The sequence below is a fragment of the Alligator mississippiensis genome, chromosome 2 (genome assembly GCF_030867095.1).
Source record: "Alligator mississippiensis isolate rAllMis1 chromosome 2, rAllMis1, whole genome shotgun sequence".
Classification (NCBI taxonomy): Eukaryota; Metazoa; Chordata; order Crocodylia; family Alligatoridae; genus Alligator; species Alligator mississippiensis.
In genome coordinates this window covers 248,760,353-248,772,797 of record NC_081825.1, presented here as the reverse complement: position 1 = coordinate 248,772,797, position 12,445 = coordinate 248,760,353, and the positions used below count along the sequence as shown (strand labels likewise).

The 12,445-nt window shown below is 43.7% G+C and overlaps 1 long non-coding RNA gene across 1 annotated transcript in view; it reads right to left on the bottom strand.

Moving 5' to 3' along the window:
- LOC109285368 (uncharacterized) overlaps positions 1-6,039 on the bottom strand; it is a 175,322-nt gene extending 169,283 nt beyond the window's left edge. Inside the window, exon 1 of the long non-coding RNA XR_002093106.2 lies at positions 5,881-6,039. This is a non-coding gene — a long non-coding RNA (uncharacterized LOC109285368). The remainder of the gene's footprint in view (positions 1-5,880) is intronic.
- Positions 6,040-12,445: the final 6,406 nt, after the last annotated feature.

The window sequence follows — 12,445 nt, the reverse complement described above, 5'->3', positions numbered from 1 at the left end:
CCTAAGAAAAAAACAGTGGGTCTTATTTGTGCAACTCTGCACAAATGCAGAATCCTATTGAATTCCATGGGACTGATCCTTTGTGTGAGTGCTCAAAGGTTTGAGGAAAGGTTGCTGAAACTAGACCAATATTTTAAAATAAATAGTTGGCCTATGGCCATGCTGTCTTGCAGTTACTTGAAATAAAATTGGCATGTGAAAAAAATTTTAAAAATGATTTAAAGAATTCTTTAAGTGTTTCAGTGGCTAAAATAAGTGTGTTACGTATTTGATGCGTAGGGCAATGCAGCATATAGAAAATATAAATAAAAACTACTGAACACTCACAGCTATTTAATATGGAAAACCCAGAATTCATAGATTCATAGATTCATAGATGTTAGGGTCGGAAGGGACCTCAATAGATCATCAAGTCCGACCCCCTGCATAAGCAGGAAAGAGTGCTGGGTCTAAATGACCCCAGCTAGATACTCGTCTAACCTCCTCTTGAAGACCCCCAGGGTAGGGGAGAGCACCACCTCCCTTGGGAGCCCGTTCCAGACCTTGGCCACTCGAACTGTGAAGAAGTTCTTCCTAATGTCCAGTCTAAATCTGCTCTCTGCTAGCTTGTGGCCATTGTTTCTTATAACCCCCGGGGGCGCCTTGGTGAATAAATCCTCACCAATTCCCTTCTGTGCCCCCGTGATGAACTTATAGGCAGCCACAAGGTCGCCTCTCGACCTTCTCTTGCGGAGGCTGAAAAGGTCCAGTTTCTCTAGTCTCTCCTCGTAGGGCTTGGTCTGCAGGCCCTTGACCATACGAGTTGCCCTTCGCTGTACCCTCTCCAGGTTATCCGCATCCTTCTTGAAGTGTGGCGCCCAGAATTGCACGCAGTACTCCAACTGCGGTCTGACCAACGCCCTATAGAGGGGAAGTATCACCTCCCTGGACCTATTTGTCATGCATCTGCTGATGCACGATAAAGTGCCATTGGCTTTTCTGATGGCTTCGTCACACTGCCGGCTCATGTTCAACTTGGAGTCCACTAGGACTCCAAGATCCCTTTCCACCTCCGTGCCACCCAGCAGGTCATTCCCTAATGAATGAATGTTCATACATAATGTGTTAAATTTAAAAAGCATTGCCAGGCAAAAAATAGATTAATATTTAATATTCAGGGTCACTGATGTCACTTAAAAACAAAAAGATACATGAGTTTTATTTGATAAATTGTTTGTTAAATGGGTTTATGCATGTTTTTGCATTCTGATCATGCAGTAATTCATTTTGGGGTGGTGGGAGGGAGTTGGCTTGTTTGTGGGTTTTCTTTTGGTCTCAGAGCAAAGATGCCATGGGGTCAAGATAAAAGATGTCAGCAACAGATTTTTTTTTCTTAAAATTTCCATCATTGCCTCTTTCAGTTCAACTCCACTGGGCATTGGGGTGGGTGGATGAGTGAAAGCAGAATGCCAGTGATTCTTCTGGGGACCTGTAAGCAAATCCATCTCTTTCATCTCAGAACAAGCTGTATATGGGAAGAGGGCTTTTACTAGCATTCATCTACACAAGAAGCTCCCATCATTGTAATCCCCAGGAGACCCAATAGGATAGTAGCAGAGTGCACAATAATAACAAACATTTTTCTCTAGTGACAAAACCCAGGAGAGCCATTTGCACAGGAACACATGAATAAAGTATGCTTCCAAATAGGCAACACAACCCTCTACTGACCTATTTGGAAGGAGCAAAACCTACTGCTGCAACCATCCCCTTCTCACCAGAGCAAGGCGCTGGTGACTGGGCTGGGGTTGACAGAGCCTTTGGCAGGTTTGGCTGACTTGATTAGTCTTGGCTGGGTTCCCTGTAAGAGCACCTGACAACTTGGGCAGTAAGGGGATTTCTCCACTAGATCACTGGCACTCTACAGGAGTGTTGCTCTTAAGTAGAGGTTCTCAAAGATTCATCCCTCAGGGGCCATTTCAGAGGGGCAGTCTTGGGTAGCTGGCTGCCTCAAAGGGGCTCGCAGGCCACGTTTTGAGAACATCTGGTTTAACTTTTCAAAAAAGTACTACCAGATTGTAGCAGCATAAAAGGAGTCCTAGTTTGTGATGGAAGCCAGAGTTCTATTTCAGGCCATAATGCTCAGTTATTGGCATTTGTACCTGCAACACCAGTTTATGCAGGATCCACTGCTCTCTTACTGAAGCTATTCAAACTCCTGAGAGCTGCTTTCAGTTCGGATTGAATCCACCTCCTCTGGAGCCTCTGGATGGATCCAATGAGCTTGTTATTTCTTTTTCCAGGATATGTGATTCTCTGGCTGAGAGAAAAGTTGTTAAACTTCTTTCAGCCTCTTTCAGTTCCTGAGAGACTGGACCAATTTAATACCTCACTGCCAGAAAGAGCCAGAGCTCACCCAACCCTGATCAATATTGTTTTTCTGTGTTTCTTTTTTTTTTTTGTTTCTTTTTTCTTTTTCAAAGGGCAGTCCATTTCAGACAACCAGACCCTGCCCCTATTCACAGAGTGTTCTCACAGAAAGCTCACTTCTGGGCCCCAACTCTAACACACACTCCAACTCAGCTACTAGGATAGTGTTTACTCTCCTTGACCTCAGTGGCCTGCCCAATATGGCCACCAGGCACCATTGTTGAGCATACCCCACTGGGTATGCTCAAGAGGGTCTTGGTGACCTTTCAAAGATGGACTCATTTTGAAAAGTTCCCTCCTACAGTACAAAGGGGCTACACTTGCACATTTCTCCTGTTGGTGTCACAAATATGTGAAGTTTAGGGAGCTCATAATTATTGCCTGTATTTTGGGGAATGCTGTGGCATGGGAAGGACCTGCTGTTTGCAGGCATAGGAGTTCAAATAGTCTCTTTGTTTCTGATGCTCTTCTATGGGATTGTGGTATGGGAAGGGGTGGGACTACACCTTTTATTTAGGAAACCAAAGGGATGCTCTAACAACGCAGTTTTTTACAACGAGCTGAAAGACTTAAGTAGGCTTGGATATTGGAAGAAAGCACTACAATGTTCTACTGTAGGTATGTGTGTCTTTATGTCATTTGTTGCAGCTAGAGTTAGGTATCCTTTCCTTTGTTAATGCAATCTCTTGACAACCTCTCAGACTGTTCCCTCTCCTCCTTTCTCTCTCTTCATATAATGAAGGAAACTTCCCCTTTTTGCTGTAATCTCCTTCTCCTTCTGCTAGGTTGCAGCCATGAGGTCATTCAATATGTTTTCTCTTGTCCTGTTTCTATTCCCCTGGATGTTTGCCAAGTAGTCAAGCAATAATAACTCTCCTGTCCATGAGGAAATATCAAGTGTTAGAAAATAATGCAAGCAATTACTGTCCCAATTCTATTTTTCATGCCAGTAATGATAAAATATGGCTTGTTTCCCTCAGTTTTGAACTTGGAGATGCTGAGATGTTTTCCAACTAACCTTCCACTTGTACATGACCCTTGCACCAATAATAGCTTGATGATGGGTGTGGAAGGCAGTGCCTGACTTGGTTCTGTCACTGGGACCAGGCTCTCCTGCCTCTTAAGTGCCAGCTCTGGGCACCAGACAGTTTGACTTTCACTCACTCTCACTCATAAGGTACACCCTCCAACTCACCCACCACATCTTGATTTTTTTAAGAAAAGAGGGAGGATCCTTGGTTGTTTGTGGTTACTCTCATGAGTGTCGTGAGTTACTGGTCCTCGGGGCTCCTCCTCCCCTCACACCCCATCCATACGCTAACCAGATTTTACAGCATAGTCAAGCAGTTGCACATGTAGATGCTGTCCCATCTGGCTAGGGCATGAGGGTGCTTCAGTGAAGGAGATGCTTGCTGGCTAGCCAGACAGTGGCCACAGGATGCACCCTGGTGCCCCAGCCAGCCCGTCCACAGAATGTTAAGCTGCATAAAGCAGCTCTGGCCTGGCAGGCTTACCCCTGGGGTCTCCTGCCAGCCAGGGCTTCTCCGACCTGCAGTGCATTAATATGCATACATATATATATATATATATATACACAGTCAGATGCTACTTCACTTTTATCCCCAGTATCTATTATTATCAAGTTAGTAGTTCCTCTCAAATGGAACTGATGGTATAAAAGATTCTAAGCTTCCTATAGTAAACCAACTATAACCAAAGATAGTCTTAGCCAATGGTAATACACAAACTCTTTCAAGTTAAAAGTATGGTAATTCAGTCCTTAAGTTGTTCTGAGACTGACTTTGACACCCTCTCACTTTATTGTTGCACTTACCCACAGTGTTTGCCTAGTAAGATGAATGAAGATTTGCACAAATTTTATCTCAGAAATAAAAATCTATCTCATTGATTTTTTTTCTATTCTTTTTCAAATAAATGTCAAAAGAATATCAAAGGTTGAGAACAGGGAAGATTTTTTGTAAGTGATATATTTTATTGAACCAATTGTATTGTTTGGGGATATAGACTAGCTTTTAAGTATGACATAGCCTTCTGCAGCTCTAGATTCATTCAAAGGCTATATTAATACAACGTTTTTGAATATAGATAAATCTCTAAAATTTTAAAAGATAAAAAAGGAGAACGTTTAAAAAATCACTTTGAATAAATAGAAAGATTGTGTGCTTCGTAAATCAACTGCAAAGATTTTATTCTACCATAAGTAGGAAAGAGGGACCTTAGTGTACCAATGCTGGCTATTAATTTAGAAAAAAAAAAGTAGGGCTGCCAATTAATCTGTGTTAGCGTGCATGATTAATGCAAATACCAATTCACACATTAATTTTTTCAACGTGTTAATCACATGTGGTTTTGGAGCCTGCACCTGGGCTGTCCTGCAGTGCCTGTCCATCACTGCTGCCTCCAGGCCACCCAGCATGGCAGTGCTGGTGGCACAGAGGAGCCATAGGGCAGCCTGGGCATGGGGTCTGGGTGGCTGCAGCAGGAAGGGCCCAGCAACGGTAAGGGGGAGGGGCCACTTTTCCCCTGCACCCAGAAACAGCTTTGGGCTGATGCCCACACCAGGTTTCCCCACCATCTGTGCGCCACTACTGCAGCTGCCTGGGGTAAGTGCCATGCCCTGGCCTGCCCACCCTTCCTTCCTTCCCTCAGCCAAGGCCCCCATGCCAGCTGAGCTCTGGGAGCTCTGCATGGGCCTAATTTTGGGGTAAGGGGCAGCAGCAGGGATTGAGAGGCTATGGGTTGGGGCTGAGGGGCACCAACATAGTTTGGGGGAGCAAGAGACTGTGGGTCAGAACTGTGGGGCACTGGCACTGCCAGGGGGCTGCAGGTCAGGAGTGAGGGGCAGCAAATGGAATAGGGGCTATGAACTGGGGGCTGTGGATTCAGAGTGAGGGGCACTGGCAGAGCCTGGGGTGGTAAGGGACTGGGGGTTGGAAGTGAGGGGCACCAGCAGGGCCAGGGGTCTGTGGGTACTGTACAGTTTGCATTCTGTGTTGTAAAAATTGGGATTCTATAATTGTTTACCTGCATAACAAATATTGCAATTAATCACAATTATTTCTTAATCTCATGATTGACCGTGATTAATTTTTTTAATCATTTGACAGTCCTAAAAAAAAGAAAGAACCTACCTCTGGCCAAAACTCAAATCAAGCCATTTTATGATAGTATTGACAATATTGGATTTGTTTGAGTTTAAGTTTGTAAATACTCATGCAAATTATTTTTTTCAAGTTACTTTTTGGAAATACCTTCATGTTTCTAAAAAAATAGGGGAATAATCACCCTCTGCTAACCTTGTTCCTAACCAATTAATGTTTAGTAGCATTAAATAGTTCTTACTAAATCTCTTTTAAAATAGTCCTTTTATCTTCAAAGGAAACTATTTCCTATAGGAAACTGATAAGACTAAGAACTTAGTAAGATTCAAAAAAGGGTTTGAACACTTACGAACCAGTAGATCCAGAATGATAACAGTAGTTGCTAGCATATTTTGAAATTCCATGTTCAGATGGAGGCACCTAAATTCCATGGACACCTCAGTTTGTGCCCTCGAGTTCTTCCATAAGTACCTTAAATTTCTACTTCTGCATATGCTAGTTAGCTAGGCACAAGCCACACTTAGTTTACAGTTTGTTGATCTCCCACTTAATGTTTAACTGTTCCTTTCTGACAGGTATGTGGGCTGAGCTTTTTACCTTTCACACAAGATTTTCAGTGGACTTCTTGCTACATTGGGGAAATCCACTGTTACCAAATAAAGTCTTATGCAGAAATACTGAGGGTGTGTAGGAAAATGGTTAAAATTGCACACCAGCATGGAACCAAAGTAGAGATCTGTGTGGGTCTGATTTTAAAGGCCCACTTCCAATCTGCATCCGATATTATAGCACTGGACTCAAACCTTCAACTCACATTAGCAAGTCTTCTTACCTGCAACCCAACCCACCTTGGGGACTCTGGAGTTAGCATGAAGACAGGAAAAAATTGGCTTCCACAGGTGCCAAAAAGCACAGGGAAGTGTTCAATTGAGCATGCTGCCTTGCCTGGGGGTGGGGGGAGGTGTCCAGTCTCTGGGGTCAGCCCAGAGACAAGGAAAAAAATGCTTATCCAGGAGCAAAAAAGCACAGGAAGCTACTCATTTCCAGGGGGGATGGGGAATGAGGGGGAAAATGCAGCCAATCCCAGCCCCAGCTGGTGACATCAGCATGGTCAGCAGCATGCTGCTGACCATGCTGATTTTAGTAACTGGCTTTTAACACCCACTTAGTTGAAGAGGGTGTTAATTAACTGGCTTGCCTCTTGCCTGGCTGGCTACTTGCAAAGGGTTTCCCTACTTGCAAATTAGACACAAACCATAGTGAGGCTATTTTCTAACCCACACTCAAACTGCAAAATCTGAACCCAACCCACTTTATGGGCCACTGTGGGTACCCAAACTGATGCAGGACTGTGAACTAGAGTATGGGACTGCATTTAGCCACCTCTTCCCTTGCAGCCACCACTTGAGGATCTCCATGCTACTTAACCTCTTTTAGGCCAGTAACATAACTAGGAATGGGTGAACAAAAGCACCAGGTGCCAATTTAGGAGGGGCACCAAAAGGGCACCCCAACTTCATACGGTCTGTGCCCCAGCAGCAAAAGCTATGGCATTGCTCTTGCATCATGAGCTGGATGGGTGGACACCATGCTTCTGCTTTAAGAGCAATAGCCAGGGCAGGCAGACCTTGCTGTAGCTGTGGCAGCAGTGGTAGCAGTAGCAGCAGCAGCCAGGGACTGTTCTTGAGTCCCTGGCATAGGTAAAATTCCTGCACACCTACACCTCTCAGAATCCCTGCCTCACCAGTACTCAATGGCATCTTCCCCCTCCTTCCCCCCGCACCACCATTCTCCCACAGGGTTTGCCCAAGGTACAAACCTTGCTTGTTATTCCTCTGGTTTAGGCACATTAAATCCATGGAAATATAGATGCCATGGGCCGGGTGCAGGTACTGGTCTAAGTGATCAAAAACCAGTCCAAATCTGTAACAGAACAACAGAAATTTGACACACATAGACTAGTCTAAAAATGACACAATCCAGTCTAAGATAGACCTGGATCAATGTGCACGTAAATCTAGGCAATTTAGGTTCGACCAGTGAATCGAGCTTCTCTGCCAGATCCCCTATTGATTCAAATTAGGTCACTGTCATCCAGCATCCCAGCTTCCTTTGTGGCCAGTCAGGGGTGGCTTGGGTGCTCGGCTGTGCTCGGCAGTCTCTGGCAGCCTGGGGAGCACACGGGGCAAACTGGGAGGAATGCCAGAGTGGCCCCAACCTGTGCAGGCAGACTGCGTGCCCCATCCCCACCCCAGCAAAAGGTGAATGTGTGTCCTGTTCATTACTGATCTACCTGCACCGCTTACAGAAAACTGTGTAACTTTCATTGATTCTGCCTCGGTCTTTTTGAATGTCTGAACTTAGCCATAGTTTTTTCCTAACACCTGTCATCATTCTACTTCACTACCCATCATTCTACTTCACACTGGTGTATTTAGGACTGTGTGGAAACCCATTTCTGTAGTAGGTGTTTCTTCATGACTGCTTCTTTGGGCTTGGGTGTTGCAGAGGGCCAGCACATAAATACATGCAGAGAAGTTGTGTATTTCACATGAGAAAACAACAGTTTAATAGGATGATGTTTCAGACACACAGATATCCAACATACTTATTTTTGTTTCCTGAAGTTTACAAAGTTGGATGAATCAGAACTGATAGGCTGCGATGAACTGTCTAGTACCCAGTTCAGTAACAGTTTAATCACAGTTTCTAGCTATAGAGATATTTAATATTTACAAATTAGTTTGACCTGAAAGTAAATAAAAAATAAAGCCTTTTATGCAGCCTTTTATTTCCCCGTGATAATTTATGGATCATTAACCTATTTTGGAAATATAAAGGATGATAATTTTGCAACGCTATTTTTTAAGCATTGAATAGTATAAGTGGCTTGTATATTATTAATGTTCTGCAAGTACAACTGTCCATGTAAGTGTTGTAACTGAAATAAACAGTACCCTCAAGGTATCCTGCAAGGCCCATTTGCTCAAATTTCTTCTAAAGAGATTGTTTGTTGTGGGATGAAAATGATTCTGTTGTAATTGTTGCTGCTAGGGGATTTGTAATGTTTTTGTAAAAGGTGAGCATTGTGACAAAATACTGAGAAACTTCAGAATGCAATACATCTTTAGTCTGACATGTCCAAGTTGTACAAGGAAGATGGTCTTTGCTGTGCAGAGAATAAGATTCTAGTTCTTGAGTCCATCTACGTGAGAAGTTTACTGCAGAGCTGACTAACTAGGTCCACAGTAAACAGCTCAGTGTCTACATGTGCACCCCTGTTAGGATGCAGGGAACTAATACACTCCACAGCAGGGTAGTATTTGTAAAAACAAGTACTACCCTGCTGCAGAGTTTTTTTGTGAGCAGCAGTGCATGTGTAGACAACTGAACCGGCTGGCTCAGGCACAAGGGTGCTTTGTGCAGGGGCTCCATCCTGTGCTGAAGCATCCTTGTGCTCCAACCAACCCCTCTGCAGCATACTGATCCCAGTTGAAGCAGATCTGGGATGGCAGACTGACCCCTGGGGCCCTCTGCCAGCTGGGGCTGCTCCGGCTGGGCTCCATATATGTATGAATAAACTCTGAAGGCAATTGCTCTGGAGTTAAATGCTCCCAGGCTCACATTCAAATGGCATGCCTGGGAGCAAAAAACTCTGGAGTAATAAGCTCCAGAGTTTATTCATGTGCAGTAATTGTACATATAGATGCACACTTTGATAGATCGTTCCAACTGTCTATATGTTTGCTTGCTTAGGCTATGTTGTGAACTACTGTGGAGCAGAGCTGAATGTTAAGAACACAGTTTTTAAATGAGAAAAATAAAAGTAGGCTCTTAAAACTACAGGATCACACTTTGTATCTATGGACCTATGATGGAGCATATAAACCTCACTTAAACTGAAAAAAAGGCTTATTAAGTACGATGGCTCATTTGGCATCTTGATACATCTAAAGATGCAAAGTTGCATCTGAAGAATATGGCTGGTTCAATTCAGACTCAGCTTGGGTAGGACCTGGTGTTAGCCTGTAGTGGAAGAAAACTCCCTGGAGTTCATTGTTTAGCTGTATAGGGACCAGACAACGCAGGTAAAGAATTGATAGCCATTTATTTGCTTGAGCAAAGATTATAAAGCTAGCAAAAGGCAAAATGGCCCCCCCTAAAGGGTGGGACGTTTTTTTATACTTTTTACAATAAGGCAAGATTACAGGGTTAACAAAAGTAATAGGCGGTGTTTTATAAATTTTTATAACAGCATATTTTTATTAAGCTGAATTAGCACTTTTTACAAGCTAAAAGTTAAGTAATAGTAACATTATGATAGGTTAGCAAAAACTTGCACAGTAGTAGATATTTCTTAAGGACACGATCACTGTACTTAGAACAATGGCTTCTTTGTGTTATTTTGTTCTTTGCTGTATCTGGTTTACAGCACATAGACACAGATTTACTTGCTGCATTTTACTTGAAAATGGTTAACACAGTTAAAATGATTACTTAACACAAGTAAAGGCTTAGTTATTATTCTGCTTTGTGGTTAGCGGCATTGTTAGGCCACAGGTCATGCCTTGTATTCAGCTGCAAAGCTAATATTTTTTAATAATTTAAATTATTGTTAATTTAACAGTATGTTATTAGAAAACTATTTTATTTCAGGGTAATAATAAACATGCTGACCACAGCCACAAATGTAGTAATTCAGTATGCTGGTGATAAAGACAGGCTAGAAAGGTGAGGTGGTGATGGCTTTGTGCTCTGCTTTTGAAAAAGGAATATTCCTCCTCTCTGAGAAAGGGTCCTATGAGTAAGTGATAAGACAGGAGTTAGCTGAAGCTAGTGGAGCTGGCTGGCCTTATAAATATACATGCAGTTCTGAGTATGTATTTCTGTAGGTTTAGTATTCTGTAGAAAATGAAGAACTATGGGAAACAGGCAGGCCTAAAAGCAAACATAGCTTATAATAATGCAGCTTCAGCTTGTTTGCTTTTGAGTCCTGCCTGGAGACTCCATGAGGAAGCCCTGGAGCTGCTACTCTGGAAAAATAGCAGGACCTAAGGAGAACCCTAGAGAGATGGAGATTATTTCATTGTTTATTTGCAATGCTGTTGTCCAGGAAGGCTGGGACTTCAGAGGAGCCTGGCTACATGGCCCAAATTCACAGTTATAGATAGACAGGGTGCTCAATAAATACTTGGAGCCAGCAGTCTGAGAGTGCTCCACTTCATTTTGTGTCTGAGTTACAACCGATTGACACCATGTAACATGAACCTCTGCGCAACAAATCAACTGTTCCAACTGGCTTTTTAAGCTATAGTTTCTCCCACATTTTTCCCCAGCCAAACAAAGAAATAATCAATAGTAATATAATAGATTTTTTTTATTAGTCTCTGTGCCTTTTCTGTTGCAGGTCTCGCTTGAAAAAGTACCACTGTTATAAATCCTTCAGTTCTAGTTGCCTTATGCTGTAGAGTTTGGCTACTTTAATCAGCTGGGGTTGTTGCCTTTGTGAGACTTTGTCAGAGAAGATGGCTGACTCCATGCTCCTTATTTTCCTCCCATCTGAAATGTTGAGAATTTTCTACCTGTTATGTCATACTATGTGGTGGTAATATGAGGGGGTAAGCTCATGCGAATACAAGGCCACCTCTTGCAATATCACTCTTTTATGTTGTTGGAGGCAAAGTCAAGCCTGAGTCCATGGCACTGTCACCTAGCTCCCCCTGTGCAGCATACGCAGACACATAGCCTAAGAAGGTCATGTGTTGAACTTTGGGTGGCCTCCTACTTGGGGGCATGCCCAGTTAGCTCTAAAGGTGCTGGAGTAGAGTACCTAATGCACAAAGTGTACCACTAATGCTGGTTGCACTGCCCCTATAAAGGTTTTGTGGCGATTGACACTCGGTGTGTCTGTGTGGGGGCAATTGATGTTGTGTGGGAGAGAGGGAGTATGGGCCTGTTAGTGCGTGTATGCTGAGAGGATCCTGAGAAAAAGAGAAAGTCTCTCTCTCTCTCGCTCTCTCTCTCTCTCTCTGTCAGTGTGGTGAATGAATCAAGTGGAAATGGCTTTGTGGTGTATCAGTGCATTGGTGTAGGGTGTTGCTTATTGTGTGGTGTTGCGTAATGTGCTATGCTGCAACTGTGGAGGTCTGACGGGGAGAGCGCATCCTTGACAGTGAGGCCATGATAGACCTGGCATTTATTCCCAGTGAGCACTACCTTTGAGAACCCAGCTCTCTTCACTGCTGCTGGTCTCCTGATCGTGATCTCCCAGTGAGAGTGGCCAGGGTTGGCTCCCTGGACTCTTTCTCCCTGGGTGCATATAGTGCATACATAGCAGCCCTCTATCCTTAGTGTAAGTATCACCCACTCTTCCTCCCTCTCCTGCCTTGTTCCATTTTCCTCCCTTCCCTAAAGCAGAAGGTAAGCCACCATCGAATCATCACCTCCGGTGGGATCTATATCCACTGTGTTCCCGCCCAGTGGAGATGAAATCTAGTGTTAAATTAAGTTTTCCCTTCGTTTAATAAAGTTCATACCCATCCCCAGGTTAATATTGATTCTAAGGGCATGTGTAGATGAAACAGAGGCCCTAAATTGAAGCAGTGAGTTTTAAAAAACACTGCTTCAATTGAGGGCTGATTAAACCCCTGCGTCGTGCACACACCCCACTGACTTACCTGCCTCTCTGGCGGGAAGGGGAGGGCGAGCTGTTGGTGGGCGAAGCAGTCCCTGGACTAGGAGGTGGGGCATAGTGCAAGCAATTGCCGGATTGATAAGGTGGTGATAGATATGCCTAGTTAATTCATTAGCCAGTGGGAGGCCAAGAATCACCTCACTTGAAACCAAACCGATGGGGCAGCCATTAATTGGGTGGTGCTGATTAGGTGCTAATTAAGTTCGGGTCCAACAATGTC